Here is a 22,533-nt window from a genome sequence, read left to right on the forward strand (position 1 = left end):
TTATTACCTAGACTACTGCAGGCTACATTGATCTTTTTCTTCTCTGAACTTCTGAGCACTCTTGTCTCTAATACTAAACACAACACTTACTCACGTGCTCTCTTCTATCATGATTTAACTGTTCTGGGTGTGTTTATCTTATTTCCCCTCTGTTGTGTTGTGTTGGGTTGAATCAACTGATAATTATTTACATTTAAACATTTTGATCTGCACATATGTCAGGCACTATGTGGATTTATCTAAAATATTTTTTAAAGAGGATATGTGTCCTATTTTGTTTATCAACTAGTCTTTCCCCAGCCTGAGAGCTTCATAGGTGTTAAATACTTATTCAATCAATTCAAACATAAATCAAAGGTCAAAGTCTCAGAAATTACACTTATGATAAGTGATTTAAATGACTTCATATTTATTATGTTATATTCAATTTGTGCATTTAAAATATCAATATATCTATATCTACCAATATGTTTATATGAGAATTAGCTTTTTTCAGAAAGAAACAATCAACCATGGATCTTGCCACTTAAAATCAGAATGTTTGAGAACCTATAATAAGTATAAGGGTACACATTCTCTCACCCAAAGTGCAGAATGTAGTCATTCCACAGAAGCTTGGATTCTAAGAGGTCTGCTATCTGAGCCAGGCAAGTCAGTGAACCAACTTCTTGGAGCATGTGGTCTATTCAATGTGTGTTGATTTTTCCAGAATAGAGATTCCACTAGCTGTACTGATAACCTATTTTAGTGTCTAATTTTCCCGGCCATGAAGAAATCCCTTTGTATGTCTAGCACAAATGTCTTAGTACAATTTAAGCCCATTTTTCCCTTGTTTAGCTCTCTGTAAAGGTATGTCACTATTGATCAACTATTTCCTCCTCTTCCTTCTCTGCCTGGATTGTGAGAAGATTTAGAAATTGCCATGTAGTTAACAAGCACTAAAGAACCTGCCTGCACCATCTGTGCTTATTTAATATCTGTTTTAAAAATCCTAGCTGAAGAGAAAGAAAATATGGTAGTGTTTCAAAATGATGGAAGTAAAATACGTATGTAGTGACTATGTTCAAAATACTGGCCTTACGAAGAATTGTTATTATAATTAGTGTCAATGGTGATAGACAACCTTTTTGCAACTCTCTCTGAGAAACATCTGTGAAATATGTCCTGGAAACAGCCTGGCTACTGACTAACTGTCAAACACAGACTCAAATACCTGTAGCCCTCAAATACAGAATTCTGCCTTCCTGAGTGTTTTTTCCTTCCTTTCTGAAACATGTCAAGCAAGCTTGCCACTTATTTTCTTCTTCCTGTCCTCTCTCCCTGATCCAACATGACAGAACCTTAAGGAACACTTTAAGACTCTCTCCTCCGTGAAGACTCTTCTTATTTCTGATCTTTTGTGTTTGTACATTTTTTAATCTTTTGAAATGTTTATTTATTTTTGAGAGAGAGAGAGAGAGAGAGCGAGCTTGAGTCGGAGAGGAGCAGCAAGAGAGGGAGACATGTCTTCAGCATGTCCGAAGCAGGCTCCAGGCTCTGAGCTGTCAGCACAGAGCCCGATGCGGGGCTCGAACTCTGGAACCATGAGATCATGACCTGAGCTAAAGTCAGACGCTCAAACAACAGCCACCCAGGGCCCCTGATCTTTTGTGTTTGCAATCAGACTTTACAAGTTAGCTATAGGTTTGGTTTGTTTTCCAACTGATTCATATGATTTCATCTTCTTTCCCTAGTTATACTGTAAAATTCTTTAGGGCAAAAACACACATTAATCAATTAATAGTCCCTGACAAAATGATTCTTCTTTTAGATCTCCAGGCAGAAGAGAAGAACTTCTGTATATCAAAACATATGCACACATGCACACATACACACAACAGAAATCATTGGAGATTCAGATCCAATATATGAAACAAGTCAGATTTCCTCTGTGTCTATCACTGTTGCCTGCTGGCTTCCCTTAACTTGACATTCTTGAGCTACTCCATTTGTCAGATCTAATTTTGGTAAGCAACAGAGAAATAATGATGGCCTCTTGTATAGGCCACCTCAAGTTTGGCAAGGAACAATGAAAACTGTTGAGTCTTTAACTCCTGCCTCAACCACATGCTGAGAATATTTTAAATCCTCTTCAGCCACACCATGAGCATATTTTATTGGACTTTCTCACATCAGGGCAGTGTTGTCTTCAGCTGGTTGTGCCTGTGAACTCATAACTCCTCGTTTTTTTTTTAATTGTTTTAATGTTTATTTACTTTGGGGGGGGAAGAGACAGAGCTTGAGTTGGAAAGGAGCAGGGAGAGGCAGACACAGAATCTGAACGAAACTCCAGGCTCTGAAGTTGTCAGCACAGAGCCTGAGGTGGGGCTCGAACCCACGAACCGCGAGATCGTGACCTGAGCCAAAGTCGGACACTTAACTGACTAAGCCACACTGGTGCCCCCATATCTCCTTGTTTTAATTAATTGTTTTGACCATAATCTATTATAAAAAGAAATTTAAAAATAGAACACATTATATTGAGGAGATGAGAAGCAACGCCTCCTGATCCAAACTATGGACATGAGCTTCATACATTTAGTGTGGTCTTGGGCAGGTTACTTAAACTTTCTGATCTTCAGTTCTTTCATTTCTATAATGCGGATGGTAATAGTACTTATATCCCAGAGTTGTATTAGGAGTAAATAATTTAATGTATATTAAGAAGTTAGAAGAAGACTTGGTACTTAGAAGCACTATGTAACTGTTAGCTAGTAATTACACTAAAATATTTTAAAACAGCTTTAAAAGGCTTAGTGCATGCTCCGTGGGACAAGTGGGCCTGTAAAACACATGGGTTGGTGGATGCCAAGGGTGTATAGACAAGGTGCAAGAGAGGAATAGTGCAGGAGTGCATCAGTTGCTGAGGGAATCATAAGGCTTTCATAGAAAAGGAGCTAAAGGGGATTTTTGAATGAGGAAAAGGGTTTTTCAACAAGCAAAGCAAAGGAAAGCGATTCCAAGCAAAGGGAACATCTATGCAATGGAATTGTACTAGGTACAATGCACACAGTACAGACCATTGAGAGGTAGTCTCTGCCTTAAGAAAGCTTATTTGCAGGGAATATGGGACACATAATAAATAATCAATCATAGCTCTGGAGAGAGTGTAATGAAGTCCACGCGAGCACTGATAAGTAGTAAAAAGCCACGTAATTGAAGCTGTCCTTTTCATATCAGCTTTATATTGTGGATATTTCCTCCATTTTGCAAATAAAGAAACTGAAGTATACAAAGATTGAAAAAAAATCTACCCAAGGTCACACAACTAGTTAGTGGTAGAATGAGATCTGCAACCTACATTCATCTGTTACGATCCTAAAATTAACAACAAACTATGTTTGGTTATATTTAAACCATATATTAATTGAATTATAATTAAACCATATAATTAACTGCATGAGGGAAATTAGGGTTTGAGGGGTGGTGTCAGGCGCATGGTTCCTAAAAGGAATATTTTGAAAAAACAACCCAAACTGAGAGTCAATTTATTTAAAGTGGACTTCTCTTCTCTTCTCTTAAATAAAGCATCTCTGAAGTGGTTGCTTTATCATATGACATATACATTGAGGAGAACGGTAGGTAGGCAGAAGAATATCTACATGTTAACATTGATTAAATTACTCTCTAGGATTGTTTTTAACAGAGCTTGTTAAAATAAAACTAAAACCTTGGCAAACGTTAATCATGCTAGTATAAATTGTTGGTTTGAAGGTTATATCTGAATTGTTTGCCTTGTACATCCTTATGGACAGTCTAGATAAAAAAGGAAATAACATGAGCAAGAGCCAGGAGGCAGAGAAAATTTGCAAGAAAAGGTATGTTATTTTTCTACCAATAACCTCAATCCCATCGACCTTTTCTTCAATTTTAAGCTATTCTGGTCTATTCTGCTTGCTGTTTATTCTCTGGGCTGGTGTGTTTTCATTTCTGCTCTTTTGTTGACTTTTGGCTCCTATTCCACTGAGGTTCACGGGTCCCTGGCTACCTTCTCCCTGACTTCTAACAGGAGGCTGGGTCTTCATATACAAAACTGAGTGAGAACACTAACCCAGTTATCCAAATAGTTCGGATAAAAGCATTTACGCATCTGAGCTATCCATCTAATTGATTCTTTTTTCCACTTTACTTATCGCCTCTGTCCTATGAATACTGTCAGTCACATTCCAGCTGAAGCCATAATTACGCCCATGAATGTTCACTCCATTCAGTCAAACAATCAATTTAACTGACTTTTCCCCCTCCGCTGACTTGGCTGGTCAGTGGGAGTGACAGATTAGTTGTTTCAGAGTCTTATAGAAATGGCCTTCGAATTTATGTTAAAAAAACATGTCGTAAGCTAGTTCTGGGTGTTCTCTAATGCTTCTTGCATCCTGTGCAGTTATTAAAGGCTCTCTCCATGAGTGAGTGGCAGAACAGCTTTAAAACAATTACAAGCATTTAAAAAGTAATTACCAGAGAATTCTAATGCAAACAAAATATCTATTTTGACTACCATGAACAACTCTGCGCAAATATTTCTCCCTCTCCCATTCTCTCTCTCTCTCTGTCACAGATGTAGCTATCCATTTCACAGAAGATTTAATTACAAATTTGTCTTCCTTATCTTCTGGGCCCACACTGCTGCTTGAGAAAAAATAGAAATAATACAAGTACTGGTGGCAGAAGAGTTAAGAATCCAGAGAGGTTGAGAATAAAGATTTAAGGTTAGGAAGGATTATTATTATTTTTTTAATAGCACACATGGCCTTGTAATCATTAACCTAAAAATGCGTTATTTATAATTCATCAGTAATTAACATATTCTGAGAGAAAAAGTCAAATCCTCATAATATCATACACTTCCATTTGTTGCTTTATAAGAAATATTCTTTAAATAAATGACATTTTGGATATAGTTTTTTGTTTGACTTATTGTTTGTTTCTTGTTTGTTTGTTTTGTTTTGCTTTGTTGTGTTTCCTTTCTCTTACTGAAGTAAATGATACCACCACCTTTTGATACATATTTCTATACATACAAGTTTGCAAATATATCTGATACATATGCCATTTTCTCAAGTTCTATACTTTTGTGGAAAATAATTCTAAGACATGGGATTTTATGCATTTGTTAAATTTGTGTGAACACTTCTCCAAGAATACTACAATCCTCTGAACCTCTTTTACATAGTACAGTAGCCTTTAGCCTTAAAACGTGCCTTTGAGCACTTAAAATGTGGCTAGTCTGAATTGAGATGTGTTGCAAGAGTTAGTTAAAAGGAAAAAAAAATGCAAATCATCTCATTAGTAATTTGCATAATGATCACCTGTTGAAATGATATTTTGGATTGAGTGGGTTAAATAAAATGTATTATTAAATTTAAATCCACCTTTGCCTTTTTGCTTTGTCATATGAAACTAGAAAATTTTAAATTTTCTATGTGACTTGCACTGTATTTCCATCTGCTAGCACTGGTCTAGATAAAGAAGGGCTGCCTCATGAGTCTATAAAGGCACTGAGAGAAGAGACTATTCTATCTGTAAGATCTTTGGCCTCAGTGGAGACGGAAGCTGGCACTTCGGGAGGAACGAAACTGCTTACTGACTGACTGCATTCTTAATTGGAATTAGAAGCCTTCTTAAGTCCACAGTGGTGCCCACTGGCTAAATTTATGGCAGAAAACTAGTGCCATTTCAGCTACAGGGAAAACAGGGTTGGACGGAGTGGAGGAAGAAGAGAAGACAAGAGAAGGAAGGCCAAAACATCGATAGAACTTCATCATTAAACAAACAAACAAACAAACAGTTGCCTAGTTTGGTACCATTTAAGTAGAACAAAGACAGCTAAGTAACTTGATAAATTATGTACTTGCTGCCAAGAAGCAATCTATATTTCCATTTGTTTTCCTGGTCAGGACCCACTGAGGCAATTTTGTGATTTAGCATAAGCTAGTCTTGTGTTTTTGTAGCACATTTTTTTGGAAATGTTGCTTTTCTTTGCCAAGACTTTCCTCCCATTGATACCTTAATAATAGAAGGCTTTCTGTCGCTATGTTTTTCTTTTTTCCCCTATTTGCCAGGGCTAGAACTATACTCCTTGAGAATAAGTTATTCAGCAGTGAATCGTCTCAGTATAAGAGTTAATGTCCTGGGAGAGAGTTTACCACCCACACAATACAACAAAAAGTACTCATGGAGTAGAAGACCAATAGAATAATATATAAAAGGAAGTTTGCTGTTACAATCATAGAACTTTACTTTAAAATATCTCATCCAAAAATAGGCAGAAAATTACCATATCCAATCAGTCAAATTGAAAGCCTGGCTCCTGTCTAACAGTTCCTTGTTTGGGGACCACCTTCCATTCTTTTGAAACACATGGGAGCATGGTTGTCATGAAAATGTAATGCTTCTCCTTGAAATGCTAATCCTTGTTGCCACTTTATCATCCCAATGAACCTGAACCCTCTAATGGGGGAATTTTATTAAGATAATAGCATTCTTTGTGGCGTTCGGAGAGATGATCTCTTCGGAAATAGATAAAACTCTAAGTCATTCCCAAGCATCACAATACCTTTGCTATGAGTCAGGCAATGACACATGTGATCAAATAAATGCAGGAATAAAAGCCAACAAACAGGATTATTGCTGGTTCTGCATGTAGATTGAGACTATCCTGATAAATTCAATAAGCAGCACTTTCACATGATTATAACATAGGGAGATTCTTTTTTAAACAATTACTTTTACTGGTTTATTATAAGGGACACTATTTAAAAACAGCCAAATGGAAGAGATATATAGGATAAGTATGGGGGGGTGCAGGGAGAGGCATAGGACTTCCAAGCTCTCTCTGGGTACATCACTCTCCCAGGGCTTCAATGTGCTCACCAACCCAGAAGCCTCAGAAGATAAATGTAGCACTTTAAAAAATATTATTATATACTTTATGTCTAGCTTAGCAATATTTTAAATCACTTTTTAAATCAGAATCTATCACTATCTTCCATATATCCATACTATCTTTGGTTTCAATCTACGTACCTTTCTAAGGGGCAGTCAGTATAACCTCCCAGTACCCGAACTTCAGGACCATCTTTGTCCTAACAGAAAGTGCATGCATCTCATCCTTTATCTTCTGAAATGTAACTTTTCATGTTGAGACTCAACTCTAGGAGGTTATACTTTTCCCCCCGTCTGGATTAGGAGATTATTTTTTATGCTTAGAACCCTGCATAGATTCCTATTGTGGTCTTTACTACACTGAATGTGAAGTTATCTTTCTATCTGGGTATCACTTGAACTAAGTTTCCCTTAAAGTAGGGACCATCTGACTACATCACCAGTATGAAGGACACTGCTTAGAATATAGAAAGTGATTAGTGTCTCCTGGAACTTTTTACAAACAAATACTGGGCAAATTAGATTTGGGCCTCAGCAGGAAATTCTCCCATGCTCTTATTCCTAGTGCTTTATATTGTGCTTCCAATAAAGCACTCAGCAGAAGTGCTTCATATGTGCATAAAATGTATGCCAGTGGAACAAATGAACTTGGGAGTATAGGAAAGAGAAAGAAACTGTTTACGTAGTGTTGAGGAGTTCTAATTAAGCATCTAATGAGCGTTTAGTCCCAGAGTAAGCATGAGATGGAAGATCCACATTTGTGATTCTGGGGTTTGCCTCAGTTTGCGCTTGCCTTCCAGAAAGTGAACATCCTGCTGTCCAGATTCTGCTTTTCAAATATCTATTTATCCACCTACCGTCTAATCTATCCGAGATAAAGACCAATAAGAACCCCCCACAAGAAACAATGGTCTAATCCCACAGATAGGAAAAACTTGCTGGCCATAAGTAATGAAGAATGGTATTCTGATGCCCAATGTGTTATGTTGTTATGAAAAATTTAAGGGATAACCAAGAGTAATTGAAATGCACAAACTCTCTCTCTTTCTTCATAGTAATTAAGAGCACGAACTTTCCGCATCAGATAGATCTGGAGCTGACTGACACTTGGTTCTGTCACAGATTAGCAGTTAAATTGAAAACAAAGTTATGTCTTTAAGCTCTAGTTTTCCTGTCTGCAAAATGAGATAATAATAGAGTTGTTGGGAAATCCGCTGAAGAATTATTTACAGAGAACAGATTATTCTCCAGATCTTACTAAGCATTCTACCATATGGTAGGCATAATAATGGCAATGCATTTAGCTAGTAGTAGTATTATTCTTATTTCTAATTGTTTTGCTGTCCTGCTGTCCTGACTTGCTACCCTTGAAACACACCAAGCCATTCTTTCCCTGGTGATCACCCTTCTGCAAAGCCCCATTACCTCAGAATGACAGTAATTTTCTCAAGTCTACATTATGAATAAATAGAATATTCTGATAATTGTGTTTAAATTCAAACAGGGGATTTTGACTTTTGTAGTTATTAAGCATTCTCAATATAAAAAAGTGATTAAATGTCCTCTGTATATCCTTCATTTCATATTCTTCATAGTAAGAATTTTTAAAATTATTTTTAAAATAATTTCTTTCGAAAATTCAGCAAATAAATAAATGAACAAACACCCATCATTAAATTTCTCAACTTTTGGCTAACTGGAATATGAAACACATTTCATAATCACTTTAGAATTTGTACATTATTGATCTGTAGGAATCAACACAAGAAAAGCATATCTATGAAGTAGACTTAGAAGGAGAAAAATGTTATTTTTTATTTAAACCTTGTATTAGTTATTTATGTAGTTCTTCACTATACTCAGAATAAGGACATTAATTTATTTCTCATTTATGAAATGTTAATATTTTTTTAAACTTGAAATTTATCACTGGATGTAATAATGTATAAAATGTATTTGTAGATTAACTATATTTGAAAATTCTTAATTATAATTTTAAATCAAGTAAATGGTCATTAAGCTGGGTAATGGCCATTTACAGAGGAATTGGTGATTGATACACAGTCATATAAAGTTGCCATGTCCAATACTGCTCTAATAAGAGATTTATCTTGGATCTGTGTTTCTAAAATTAATGATTAATTAGTTTAATTTGGCATAATACCTCATGGAGGACCTGTCTTCTGTTCTTAATTTTTTTTTTTAGAGAGCAGCATTAGCACAGGGAAGAACTATTCAAGATTCAGTTTCCTGAAAATTCCCAGTAGCAATCATCTCTTATTTGCAATATTTCTAGTGCACATATTAGTTACTTTCCTATTCCAGAGACATTTTGACATATTGGCATTATCCCTTGCTGAACATATGAAATTAACATAACATTTTTTTCATATCTTTTGGGGAAAAGTTATCTTTCATCTAAAAGATCAGGCATTTAGTTGAATGACATTCTACCTTACAGTCCAAAATGAACCCAATTTGAAGGTCAATTTCTTGCTTTATTTGTTAATAACAAGATAACTCATCCAGTTTATGGTCGAATCATTGATTTGAATCTTAATTATAGTTCTTCCAATTGGTTCACATTGATAACATCTCATTTGCAAGAATCACCACCTGTAGAGGGTTTGTCAGATGTTTCCATTCATGCTCCTCAACTGTGTGGATGTCCTAATATCACAAGGGAAAGGTAACTCCCAGGTTGAGGTTTACATGAAGTCATACTGACCCAGGTGCTAATTAAAAACTAAAAATTTCTTCATTCTAACACCAGAGGTACTGAATATAAATTTTTGAATACAGAACAATGAAATCTACATGTAAAATATTTTACAATATTTACTAACATTTAGATACTATTATTTACTAATCATTCTGCTGGGAACAAAGACAGAACTGCTGAAGTCAGTGGGTAGATCTCCATACTGAGCAATATCCACCACCAAAGATGTTGAACATGTAACTAAATGACTATCTATATTGGATTGTGTATTTTCAGTTCTGGATTATGGGCAACACACAAATTGGCTGAAAATATCAGATATCTGGAGTAAAAGCTGTCTGAATCAACAAGGCAAAGTGTCCTGCTCAGGTAAAATAACAACAACATTGGAAGTTGAGGAGAGTGATGCCTATTTTAGTAAGTGCAGGGAAAATAAATGTTTATAATGTAAACTATCCAGAGCTTCCCATAGACTGGGATAATCGCGTTTTGAAAAGTGAGGGGTACGGCCAAGGAAAGCATGGGTGTAAGTAATAAGGAGAATTAGGACTTAAGTGGGACCTGCTCCCTGGGTGTTACGGAAGTTTAATGCAAACAACCAGGAAGCTGGAGAACCCGGGAGTAAACACAGCCTTCCGTCTGAATCATTTTCCTACACAGCACCTTCTCCATTGCTTTGGTAAATGTGCACACAGCTCAAAGCCTTTGCTTTGAATCTCTGTGGAATCAGCCTTGCCTAAAACAGTTGTGGTTCTTGGAACAGCAGTATCAGCCTCACATGGGAGTTTGTTCCCCAGGCAATATCTCAGATCACACCCCAGACTGACTGATTCAAACCTGCAGATATGGGGAGAAAAATACCCTGCAGATAAACTGCACGCCCACGTGATTCACATTTCCATAAAAATCCAAGAGGCACAGTCCTGAAACTATTCTTAGTTCAAATATGAATAAGTGACATCTGCCTTCTCCTTGTTTCACTTACCTGTCTCTCTTCCTAGCATGCCCTCCTAAATCCCACTTTTGGCTCCAGATCCCAACATCTTGTATAAGCTTTCCTCGAGCACTAGGTTTCAGGAAATCCTCTTTCTTAGGAATCTATATAAATTTTCATTTGATACTTCTACATTAATTTCTATTCATGCTTTTTTTAAAAATATAATGTTTATGTACATGTATATCTTCAGCATTCAGCAGTATGCTTATCTTGGTTTTATTTATTTGTTGTAAGTACTCATTTACAGTAGAAACATTCTAGATTTTGGGACTGTGCTCAAAGATGAGCCAAACATGTAATTCTCCCTGTAACAAACAAACAAAAAGTCTGAAGTTTTCAAACATGAATGTGGAGCAGGGAAGTAAGAGGGAAGTCTCATGCAAATGTGGGGATTGGGCCAGATTATCTATTCTGATTTTCTTCTGTGTGGCTTCCCTTTTCTATGGGGAGCAAAAGGCTAAAACCAAAATGTTTCCAATTCATTTTTGGCTGGTGATCCAATTTGGTTCAGGTCCCATATCAGATACAATCGTTGAGATTTGACATTTCAATTCAGATAACAGGTATTGAGCATGTGTTTTATCAATTTGGATTATAGTAAATATGGTATGGTTCTGGAGCCAAACACTGTCTCTGAGGCTTGCTGATTTACAAAAATGGCTCCTTGATAGTAGAAAATGTGGCATGATTTGGGACCCTGAAGCTATAGTGGCAGCATCCCCAATTTTGCACATGAGGTTTCCTGAGTGGAGCACAGTGATTCTGTTCTGGAACTAGTTACTGCAGCTAATTTAGCACTCAGACTAAGGCCATCCTGTATTTATATACATAACAAGGGATGTCCCCTGATCTGAGAACCAGCTTCCCTATCAGAAGCAGCTCCTTTGATAGCCTGGTTCTGTAGTATAGATTTGAGAGTAGATTCTGGAAGCTCATCCTACAGATTTTTATTCAATCATCTTAAGTCTATAAGACACCTGACATGCTGTAATAAATCCTTTTATTCAAATTATCTAAAGTGGAGGGGCACCTGGCTGGTTCAGCACATGACTCCTGATCTTGGGGTTGTGAGTGGAAGTTCAACGTTGAAGGTAGAGATAACTTAAAAAAAATCTTAAAACAAAATTCTCTAAAGTGTAATCTGTTCCCTGCAGAACACTGACCAATATGAAACTCCAAAGAGAATATACAGAACACACACAACATATTAAAGGCTATTTTTAAATATAAATCAAGTAATTGAGTCGAATAATATATGACCCTGATAAATAAGTCTCACCACTGTGATTTCTTTTTCATTCCTAGTTAATTTCTTTCTTTCTCCCCATTCCTCATCTGTTGTCTTTCCTTTCAGAGAAGAGGTAAGATTAGACTATACATTCAGCTGTAATAGCTGGGAGGAAATGTTTTCTTGAAATGCAATGTCCTATTTCTAATTTGCATTGTTTCATTTCTCATTATGGTGCAATTATCTTAATTCAAATCAAACTCGTTTTCCATTTTATCCTCAAGTGTACACTCTCTTACATTTTTTCTTTTCCCAAAGCAAAAAAATGAAACAAACAAAATAACTTACTGCCAAACATCCTTCTTTTTCTCCTTCATCCCCTTTTCTTTGGAATTCAAATAATTATTCAATTTATATAAACAAAACAATTTACCCACTTCTGCCACCCTTCACCATTCACCTATTTACAACCATTAGTCTGTTTTCTGTATTTATGAGCTTGTTGTTTTTTGGTTTTGGTTTTGTTTGTTTTAGGTTCTGCACATAAGAGAAGTCATATGGTGCTTATCTTTCTCTGACTTAATTCACTTAGCATAATGCCTTTGATGCCTTCAAGGTCCATCCATGTTGGACATGGCACAAATGGCAATATTTAATTCTTTTTCATAAATGAGTAATATTCCATTGTGATATATTCATTCATCCATTGATGGACACTTAGATTATTTACCTAACTTGGCTATTATAAATAATACTGCAATGAACATGGGGGTGCATGTATCTTATTGAGTGAATGTTTTTATTTTCTTCGGATAAATACCCAGAAGTGGAATGGTAGTTTAATTTTTATTTTTTTGTGTATACTCCATACTGTTTTCCATACTGGCTGCACCACTTTTTGTTTGCATCCTTACCAACACTTGTTATTTCTTATCTTTTTGATAAGAGCCATTCTAACAGATGTTAGGTGACATCTCATTGTGCTTTGATTTGCATTTCCCCGATGATTAATGATGTTGAACATCTTTTCATGTACCTGTTGGCCCTCTGTATGTCTTGGGAAAATGTTTTCTTAAAATCTTTTACCCATTTTTTAGATCAGATTGGGTTTTTTTGTGATTAAGTTGTCCTTTTTTTTTAAGTTTATTTATTTATTTTGAGACAGAGAGAATAAGTATGTGCAAGTGAGGGAAAAGCAGAGAGAACAGGAGAGACAGAGAATCCCAAGCAGGCTCCATGCTGTCAGCACAGAGCCCGATGTGGGACTTGAACTCACAAACCATGAGATCATGACCTGAGCTGAAATCAAGAGTCGGACACTTAACCAACTGAGCTACCCAGGTGCCCCAATATATAAGTTTTTTATATTTTTGGGATATTAACCCCTTAGCAAACATATTATTTGCAACTATTTTCTCCCATTCAGTAGGCTGCCTTTTCATTTTCTTGGTGGTTTCCTTTGCTGTGCAGAAGTCCTTAGTTTGATGTAGTCCCACTTATTTACTTTTGCTTTTGCTACTTTTATTAAAAAAAAAACTATCACCAAGGCCTATGTCAAGGAGCTTGCTGCCTATGTTTTCTTCTAGAAGTTTTACAGGTTTAGTTCTCACATTCAAATCTTTAATCCATTGTTAGTTAATTTTTGTGTATGGTACACCATCCATCATATGTGGTTCACTTTCATTCTTTTGCATATGGCTGTCCAATTTTTCCAATACTATTTATTGAAAAGACTGTCTGTTCCCCTTTAGCATATATTAATTGACCATATAGGTGTAGGTTTATTTCTGGGCTTCCTATTCTATTCCATTGACCTATGCGTTTATGACAATACCATGCTGTTTTAATTATTATAATTTTGTAATATAGTTTGAAATCAGGATGTAACATTGTTCTTTCACAAGATTGCTTTTGTATTTGGGATCTTGTGTGGTTCCATTTAAATTTTAGGATTATTTATTTTTTTCTTTAAAAATTTTCGAATGCTTATTTTTATTTATTTTTATTATTTTATTATTTTATTTTAAATTAATTTTTGAGAGAGACAGACAGAGCATGAACAAGGGAGGGGCAGAAAGAGAGGGAGACACAGAATTAGAAGCAGGCACCAAGTTCTGAGCTGTCAGCACACAGACATATGCAGGGCTCGAATTCACAAACTGTGAGATCATGACCTGGGCCAAAGTTGGATGCTTAACCAACTGAGCCACATGGGCGCTCCAGGATTGTTCATTCTAATTGTTGTGAAAAATACCATTGAAATTTTGATAGTAATAGCTTTGAATCTGTTTATTGCTTCATGTTGTATGGACATTTTAACAATATTAATTCCATGAGCATGGAATATCTTTCCACTTATTTGTGTGTTCTTCAGTTTCTTTCATCAATGTCTTAGAGTTTTCAGAGTATAGGTCTTTCACCTCCTTGGTTTAATTTATCCTTAGGTATCTTATTCTTTGGATCTATTGTAAGTGACATTGTTTTTTAAAATTATCTTTCTGGTAGTTCACTATTAGTGTAAAGAGATACAACAGATTTTTGTGTATTGATTTTGTAAAACATACCATGTAAAAAACCCCACCATGTTTATGTACATTTGTATCTTTAGCATTCAGCAGTGTGCTTGTCATATAATTGATAATTTGTAGAATTTTATGGATTACAAAAATCTAGATGATCTAGAAGCGATATGGTCAAAAATAGCAAATTATCATAAAGGTGGGGTTATAATGACAAAGAGGTCTATTGCAAATACTAACTCAATCAACATTGTTAGCAAAATTATGTCATAATACTAATGATTATTTTGTTTTCATTTCCAATGATATAGGTAATTGTTCACAGGCACTTTAAACTTACATATGAACTAATAAGAACTCCAAAAATTAGATTAAATTTCAATTCTTTCATAATCTTTATTTTGCATATTTGAAGTAAAAAGGAAATTGTACTTAAAAATAAATAGATAAAACCATGTATGTCTGAAACAGAAATAACTTGCATTTAATTAAATATATATGTATTTATATATATATTTTTATAAATATATATATTTATATATATATTTATATAAATACATATATATTTCCCTTCTTTTCTCATTTGGTTTCCTATAACCCTTACAGTGGTTAAAATCTCTCTTCTGAAACTGCGTACCCCTCACAAAATTAAGTTCTTTAGTAACTGAAAACTTGGATATGGAATAACTTACATCTATGTTACAAATTTTACTTTAAATAGCATGTGAGCTTATGCACAGAATATTATAAAATGTCAAATTCCCTCTTGAGAATTTTTTCTCAGGAAAGTAGTTATATTAAAGCAAAATATTCATTTGAAAGGACCAGCCTTTGGATTAAAAGTGACTTTTATTATTGTTTTCTTTGTTTTTAGTCTCTACAATAAATGACTATTTCTTTTTTAATAACATGTTTTAAATGAAATGCAAGAAAAAGTATTATCTAAACACCAGGAAATATTCATTAGACTACACAATGTACAATAAAGACATAGCTTTGAGCTATGGCTACACAGTCTATGAATGTGATTATTTTGCCTCTTTAATGGCAAACTCAGATAAATGTCAAATTAGTAGGCACTTTGTCAAGCCATGTTAAATCTAACCAGTTTGACTTATTTTTACTCTATTTGGTTAGACAGCATTTTTACCTTAGTTCCAAAATTATTTAAAGGCACAGGGTGAAAAAAAAAAAAAAAGTAGTACCAAAAGACTTATATGAATATCGTTCTCTCACTAATTTTCCCACCCTGCATTCTGTTTTAATCTTTGATGGTTATTGTAATAATTTTAAAGTGTTTGCTGGGGCGCCTGGGCAGCTTAGTTGATTAAACTTCAGACTTCAGCTCAGGTCATGATCTCGGTTTGTGGGTCCAGGCCCTGCATCAGGCTCTGTGCTGACAGCTCAGAGCCTGGGGCCTGCTTTGGTTTCTGTGTCTCCCTCTCTCTCTCTGCCCCTTCTCTGCTCCGCTTGTGCTCTGTCTCTCAAAAACAAATTAACATTAACAAAATAAGTAAATAAAAATTAAAAAAAAAACTAAGTGTTCGCTTATACTACTGTTACCCAACTTGAATCAAAACCCCTGCTACATAATCCCACCTACATTTTTATATCCAACCTACATTTTTCTCCTTCCTCGTGCTCATTTAGTTTGTCTATGGTCTTATATAATCAAACCTCTACCTCATGTTTCATTTACTTTCAATGTTATCATATTAGCTTCCTACTACGTAAGCTGAAAATATTAGCACTGTTTCATTTCCTCGCTTCCTTTCATTTGCTAGTTTTTATTGAGATAGACCTGTTCTTTTTCATTTTCAAAGTGTATGTATATTTAATTTTTTTTGCCATGTCTATGTTTCTTTCGACCCAACTTTTTAGAGTTTGTCTAGCTTATCAGTATTTATAAAAACTAGCTTTTGGATTTGTTTGACCATCTGCGTGGTGTTGTTTTCTGTTTTCTTAGCATTCTTCCATTTGTTGGTAGTAATTCGGATTTTAGCTTTTAGTTGTGTTCTATTTACTATAAAATCTTTCCTTCCTTCTGGGTCAAGTGTTATATAGTTTATGTAGATCTTTCTCACTTATTCTGCCGTTGATGCTTTGATATCCATTCATATATATGAATATGGATCATGTTATTAACGCAGGAATCGTCCCACACAGCCCTAATGTGGGGTACCTGGATCTGTACTCTTGATAAATATATCTCTTTGAAGGTGGGGGAAATGCCATATACATGGGCAGCATTTGATGACTAGCATGAGTTCAGCAGATGGAGAACTAGTCACTCATTGCACTACCTTCTTCCAAAATTCTAGATAAAGAGAGTTTTTTTCTTCGATGTCTATGCCACAGTGGGAACCCCAGTTCTCCATGGTTATCTATATATGCTTAGTGTCACGTCTCTGGATTTTGCTTAGGAGTAAACACCAGGATGCTGGTAGCTCTTACTGGAACTATCAGGGGGAGGGGGAGGGATGGTGAAGGATAGGAGAGGAAGGCCCTGAAGCAGCTGTTTCATAGGCAGCTTTCCAATGAACCTTCCTCTTTTCCAGCCCCTTTTTCACTCCATCATCCTGCACCGTGGACACCAAGACTGAAGTCTTCCTACAGCTCATTCATTGGAGCCCCCTACCACATGATTCTAGGAGGCATATCATTAATCTTATTCTATTTTTTAATCTATTACCAGGCTTCCATCAACTTTTTGCCTTTTTAAGTGTTGAAATACATTCATGGGCCTCTCTTGTTCTTTTTGCTGCTGCTATGGCTTTATTTTGTTTGTTCTCTTCCCATCTGCTATTGTATCTTAAGAATTATGTTCAGGGGCACCTGGGTGGCTCACTTGGTTGAGCATCCAACTTCAGCTCAGGTAACGATCTCATAGCTTGTGGGTTCGAGCCCCACGTCGGGCTCTGTGTTGACAGCTTGGAGCCAGGAGCCTGCTTCGAATTCTCTGGCCCTCTCTTGCTCTGCTCCTCCCCTACTCATGTTCTGTCTCTCTCAAGAATAAATAAAACATTAAAAAAAAAGAATTATGTTCAAATTTATAGTTTAAAATGACTAATCTAGAATGATAGTAAGAATCTAAATGAGATCTAGAACTCCATGGAAAAATTCTTCTACAATCTTAATATATCATGCCATAACTAACAACAACAACAATATAATAATCTCCATATATACAAAGACTTTGGTTAAGTATGTATTCCCCAAAGTTGGGCTGAGTGGTTTTCCTTCCGTTTCTCCACAGTGTCTCTTTGTATGATTTTCATGTGATCCTTATGCTGATAAAAATGCAAGTTTTTAAAGATCATGTGAAAAATATTCCCAGCTGCATCTTAGGGACACTCACTTAAGCATTCTATATTTAGGATATATAAAATGTCTTAGAGTAACACTGTTTTGCACGCATTTGGCATGCCAAAGGATTATATGTTTCACACGTTCAAGATCATTTAATGTGGACAACACACCAATAGTAGGTAAAATTTCTGACCTCTTTTTACAAATGAGGAAAGGGAGACTTGGGTTTATTAATAATTGCATCTGTTAAGCTTCTAGTGGCAGGGGCTCTTCAATTCCACAGCTTTGGCAGCTACAAGGAAAAAAAGGTTCTGAGACTGGAGGTGAATCTTGAAAACTTTTAGAGCCAGGCTCAAGGGACAGAAGTGGGGCAGTGGGAGCCTGGCTAGCGGCCACTATTCAGCCAAGTCCCAGAAGGAGAAGCAAGTCTTCATCCAAGTTCACAACAATGTCATGCAGCTGATAACTCATGGCCTGGACACCATCCCACTCCAAATATATTAAAACAGGGCATGCAAACTACTGAGCAAAACAACAGACTGGAGAGATTGACCATACCCAATACTGACTTCTCTGAACATAGGAACTGACACAGACACAAAGACCAATCTAGAAACAAACTATATCAAACTATTCTGAACATACTGCCTCTCCAATTTATACCCACCTCCAGCACCCAACACTTTAAAGCTTCCTGCCTTGCCTACATGGCTTAGGCTTCTTAAACATCAAAACAAAACAAACAGAAAAACAAACAAAAACAAAAACACCAAACAACAAAGAAAAACAAACAAAAAACAGGTGTCTGACATTAGACCATCTGTCATATATGCAGATGACTTGCTCTTTTCTGCCATATAACGTATCTAGGCTCAGCTGGGCAGTTTTCATGTGCTCACTCTAGCAAGCACCCAGTGATCATGTAAAAACCACAAATGCAAATTTATAGTCTCATGACAGGTGACAGATCATTATTTTATTTTTAAATATGTATGCATTTCTGAAAATTAATTTACTTGTTTTATCTGAAATTAATCTAAAATTATCTAAAATAATTATACCTGTCATATATTTTGAAGTTAATCTATCTCCACAATGCTTGTAACAATTTTATGAATTTTGACTGTTACAAGAACAAATTTTTTTTTCTAGCAGAAAAATCTGCTTATACCTTTTAAAATATGCATTTAATCATGTGTTTCATTCTTAGACTTTATTACTTCATATTGAGAAAAAGATAATCATAAATTACATTGAAATATGGAATACAATTGAGCAATAAAAAGGAATGAACCACTGATACACAGCAGCTTGGATGGATCTCAAGAGCATTAGGCTCAGGGAGCTAAAGCCAAACTCAAAAGGTCACATAATGCGTAATATCATTTATATTATAATATTGAAACAGCAAAATTAGGAGATGGAAAATGGATTAGTAGTGGCCAGGGATTAGGCATGGTGGGAAGAGGGGTGGTATTATAAAGCCTTAGCACAGGGATCTTCATAGTGATAGTGATGATTAATTTTGCACCTTGATTGTTTTGTGGATTACAGGATAATCTACAGGTGATCACATGACATAGAACTTTATACACATGTAGTACCAATGTCACTTTCGTGCATTATAATTATGTAATATGTAACCACTGGAGGAAAGTCAGTTTTTTTGTTTTTGTTTTTGTTTGTTTTTGTATGGGGCTCTTTTGTACTCTCTTTACAACTTCCTGTGAATCTAAAATTACTCAAATAAAAGAGATATAAAAAATAAAAATCAAAAGGCATTTGAAATAAATATTTAAATAGAAAAAACTGCATTATGTCTAGAAAGAAAAGATTTGCTAGTAAGTTTGCTTGGTACAACTGCTAAAGAAACAGCATAGCCCACTGTTTACACAAATGGATTCTTGAGGAAGATCACTTACAAGCTTTATGATTTGGAGAAATTTACTTAACCTGTCTGTTTCTCAGTTTCCTCATCTATAATATTTACTTAATAGTAAATAGTACCTACCTTATAGGGTTGATATGAGGATTGCATGTGCTTCAATTTGCAAGGTATTTAAACAGTGCTAAGAATACCATAAGGGGCTAGTAACATAAAAATACAGACAGTAGTATTGTTACTATAAGGGCTTAAGTAATTTGTATAATGAATATGTATTATCTATTCTAATGTAGATATTCTTCTGAATATCTGCACTTCTTCAGAGGTGTTAAAAAGAAAAAAAGAGTCCCTGACATCATCCTAGAGTTTAGATTCTAGAAGAAAAGGAAGAAAACAAATTAATAGGTGATAAAATGGCAACTAAAGCTAAAATATAAGAGGGAGTTAAAAAAAAAAAAAAAGCCAGTCCAAGGTTAGAGAGTTGGATGCAGTCCAAGGTTAGAGAGTTAGAGGTCAGGGAAGTGCCCTCTAAAGAAAAGACATTTGAGCTGAGATATGAATAAAATGAGGGTAAAATGACTGAGGCAGGAGCACATTTTATGTGTCCTAAGAAGAGCATGGAGTCCAGCATGGGTAACTTGGCATAAAAGGGGATGAATTAATAAAAGAGAGGCGGTCAGCACCAAACCATCGAGGTTTTATAGGTCATGGTATAGACATTGGATTTCATTCTGAAATAGGAAGTCACTGAAGCATCTTGAGCAGGGAAATGAAATGACTTCATCTGCATTTTGAAAGAAACACACTGCATACCGTATCATCAACAGATTGTAAGGGCACAAGAGCAGAAGAAGGTAAATATATTAGTTTTCTATTGCCACGGTAAAAATTGCCCAAGCTTGGCATCTGAAAAGAACAAAGTTAATTCTCTCACAGTTCTAGAAACCAGAAGTTCAAAATCAGTTTCACGGGGCTGATATCACGGGGCTACCAGCTTTCTTTGGCCTGTGGTATCTTTACTCCCATCAGTTCCCAACTGTTGCTTCCACTGTCTTCTACTTCTTTCTTTGACTTTCTTGCTTCCCTCTTGTAAGAAAATTTCTTGTAAAGAAAATTTCTTGTAAGAAACCCAAATTTCAAGGTACTCTCCCCATCTTAAGATCCTTAATTCAATAATATCTGCAAAGCCTCTTTTGGTACATAAGGCAGCATTCACATGTTCTAGGAATTAGGACATGGATATCTTTGGCACTATTATTCAGAATACCAAAATACAATTCTTTAAAAGCTATTGTAGAAGTGCAAGTCAAACGTAGGTTGCTTAGATGAGAATAAAGTGGAGGAGGTGGGGGCATATCCCTGGTAAATTATCTTTGGAATGTGGAGATTTGTTGGTCGATTGGATATAGATGTTTGATGGAGAGTTTCAGAGGAAATCAAGATAATGCTAAAATTATTAACCTGAGCAACTGAGTCTAAGTGCTATTGAAAGAGAGGGGTGTAATAATCTCTTGAATTGTCAGAATAATAAAAAATGTTGATACAAATAGTGGTAGAGAAAACAAATCAGCAAGTCGATATAATCTTTGCCAGATAAGTAACAATGACTGGAGTCATAATTTGTACCTGCTCTAAGAAAAGACAGCAGAATTGGTGTGAAGTCATTGGTCCAACAAGATCTGGAGCATTTTGGGGGAGAAAGTGGGGAAAGATAAAGAACGACAGTGTGGAAGAGGCAATGAGAAGCATATGAGACAAAACTCTGCCTCTGCTAAGACCCATGTGAGGTAAACAACAGTCATCACTTGAGAGGGATGTATAGGATCAGGGTTCTCGGTTGCGGGTTTCAATTAGAGGAAAAACATGAAGGAATGATAAAAGAAGAGACTGAATATTCTGTGGAGGTTCCCTCCAGGGCAGACAGGAGCAACTCCCCCTATACCCCCCCCCCCACACACACTCCTAAAATTTGTTTGAATTCCAAGACTAATTATACCACACATGAACCAAGGAGGTTATGAAAGTTTATAGCTCATACAATGGGAACTTTCTGGAGACAGCAGAATAGTCACCCAGATCCTTAACAGCCTAAGTGAAGAGAGAAGAGATGGCATTTGTATATCCTGTGAAAGGGGTCGTCACAGGTGACAGTTCCCAAGTCTGGGCTTAGATTTTCATAGTTTGAGCTTCTGTGCTGGTGCCAATGGGAGTGCCCAGGCTTTCCTAGTGTTTTGTCAAATATGGTGCAAAAGGGGAAGGCGGGGGTGTCAGACCTATCAGAGGTGAAACATTAACAATGAAATTAGACTTTGATTACACTAAGGATATAGGGGATTTTGCTAATGACAGACCATGGGTTCCACAGGGCACAGTGGAACTTTTACTGCCAGGGTCTGATTGGTGGCAGTTTGAGTCAATTTAAGAGATACATAGGCAGAGCCATAAAGATAAGAGTGACCTGAAAAGCCTGAGCTCCTCGTGATAATTGTGGTACATTGGGATGCAGAGCATTTTGAAACTAGTTCTAATTATGGCCTCCATTTGGGAATAATAATAATAATAATAATGATAGAAACAACACCTGCCACATAGCCAGTACTATAAAAATGATACTTCTTTTTTCCAAATGTAATTTTTTAATCCTAAACAGCTTACTGAAGTATATATTTTCCTCCTTTCAGAGCTGAAGAAATTTAGGATCAGAGAGATTATTTATCCCCACTTTTATCGCTGGTAAATGTCAGCTTTGGGAACCCAAACCAGGAGTGTGTGATTTTAGAGGCTATTCCTTTTCAATCAGGCCAGGCTGCTTTCTTCAGATGGGAGTAGCTAAAATCTACCATATGATCTCACCTAGTAATTTCATTCACTTAGCAGAGAGGCATCTAGGTTGAACAGTTTGCTAATATTGATTTGAGTCACCCAGGAAATCCTAGCCTGAAGAACTTGATG

This window comes from Lynx canadensis, chromosome C1 (assembly GCF_007474595.2).
Source record: "Lynx canadensis isolate LIC74 chromosome C1, mLynCan4.pri.v2, whole genome shotgun sequence".
NCBI classification, from domain to species: domain Eukaryota; kingdom Metazoa; phylum Chordata; class Mammalia; order Carnivora; family Felidae; genus Lynx; species Lynx canadensis.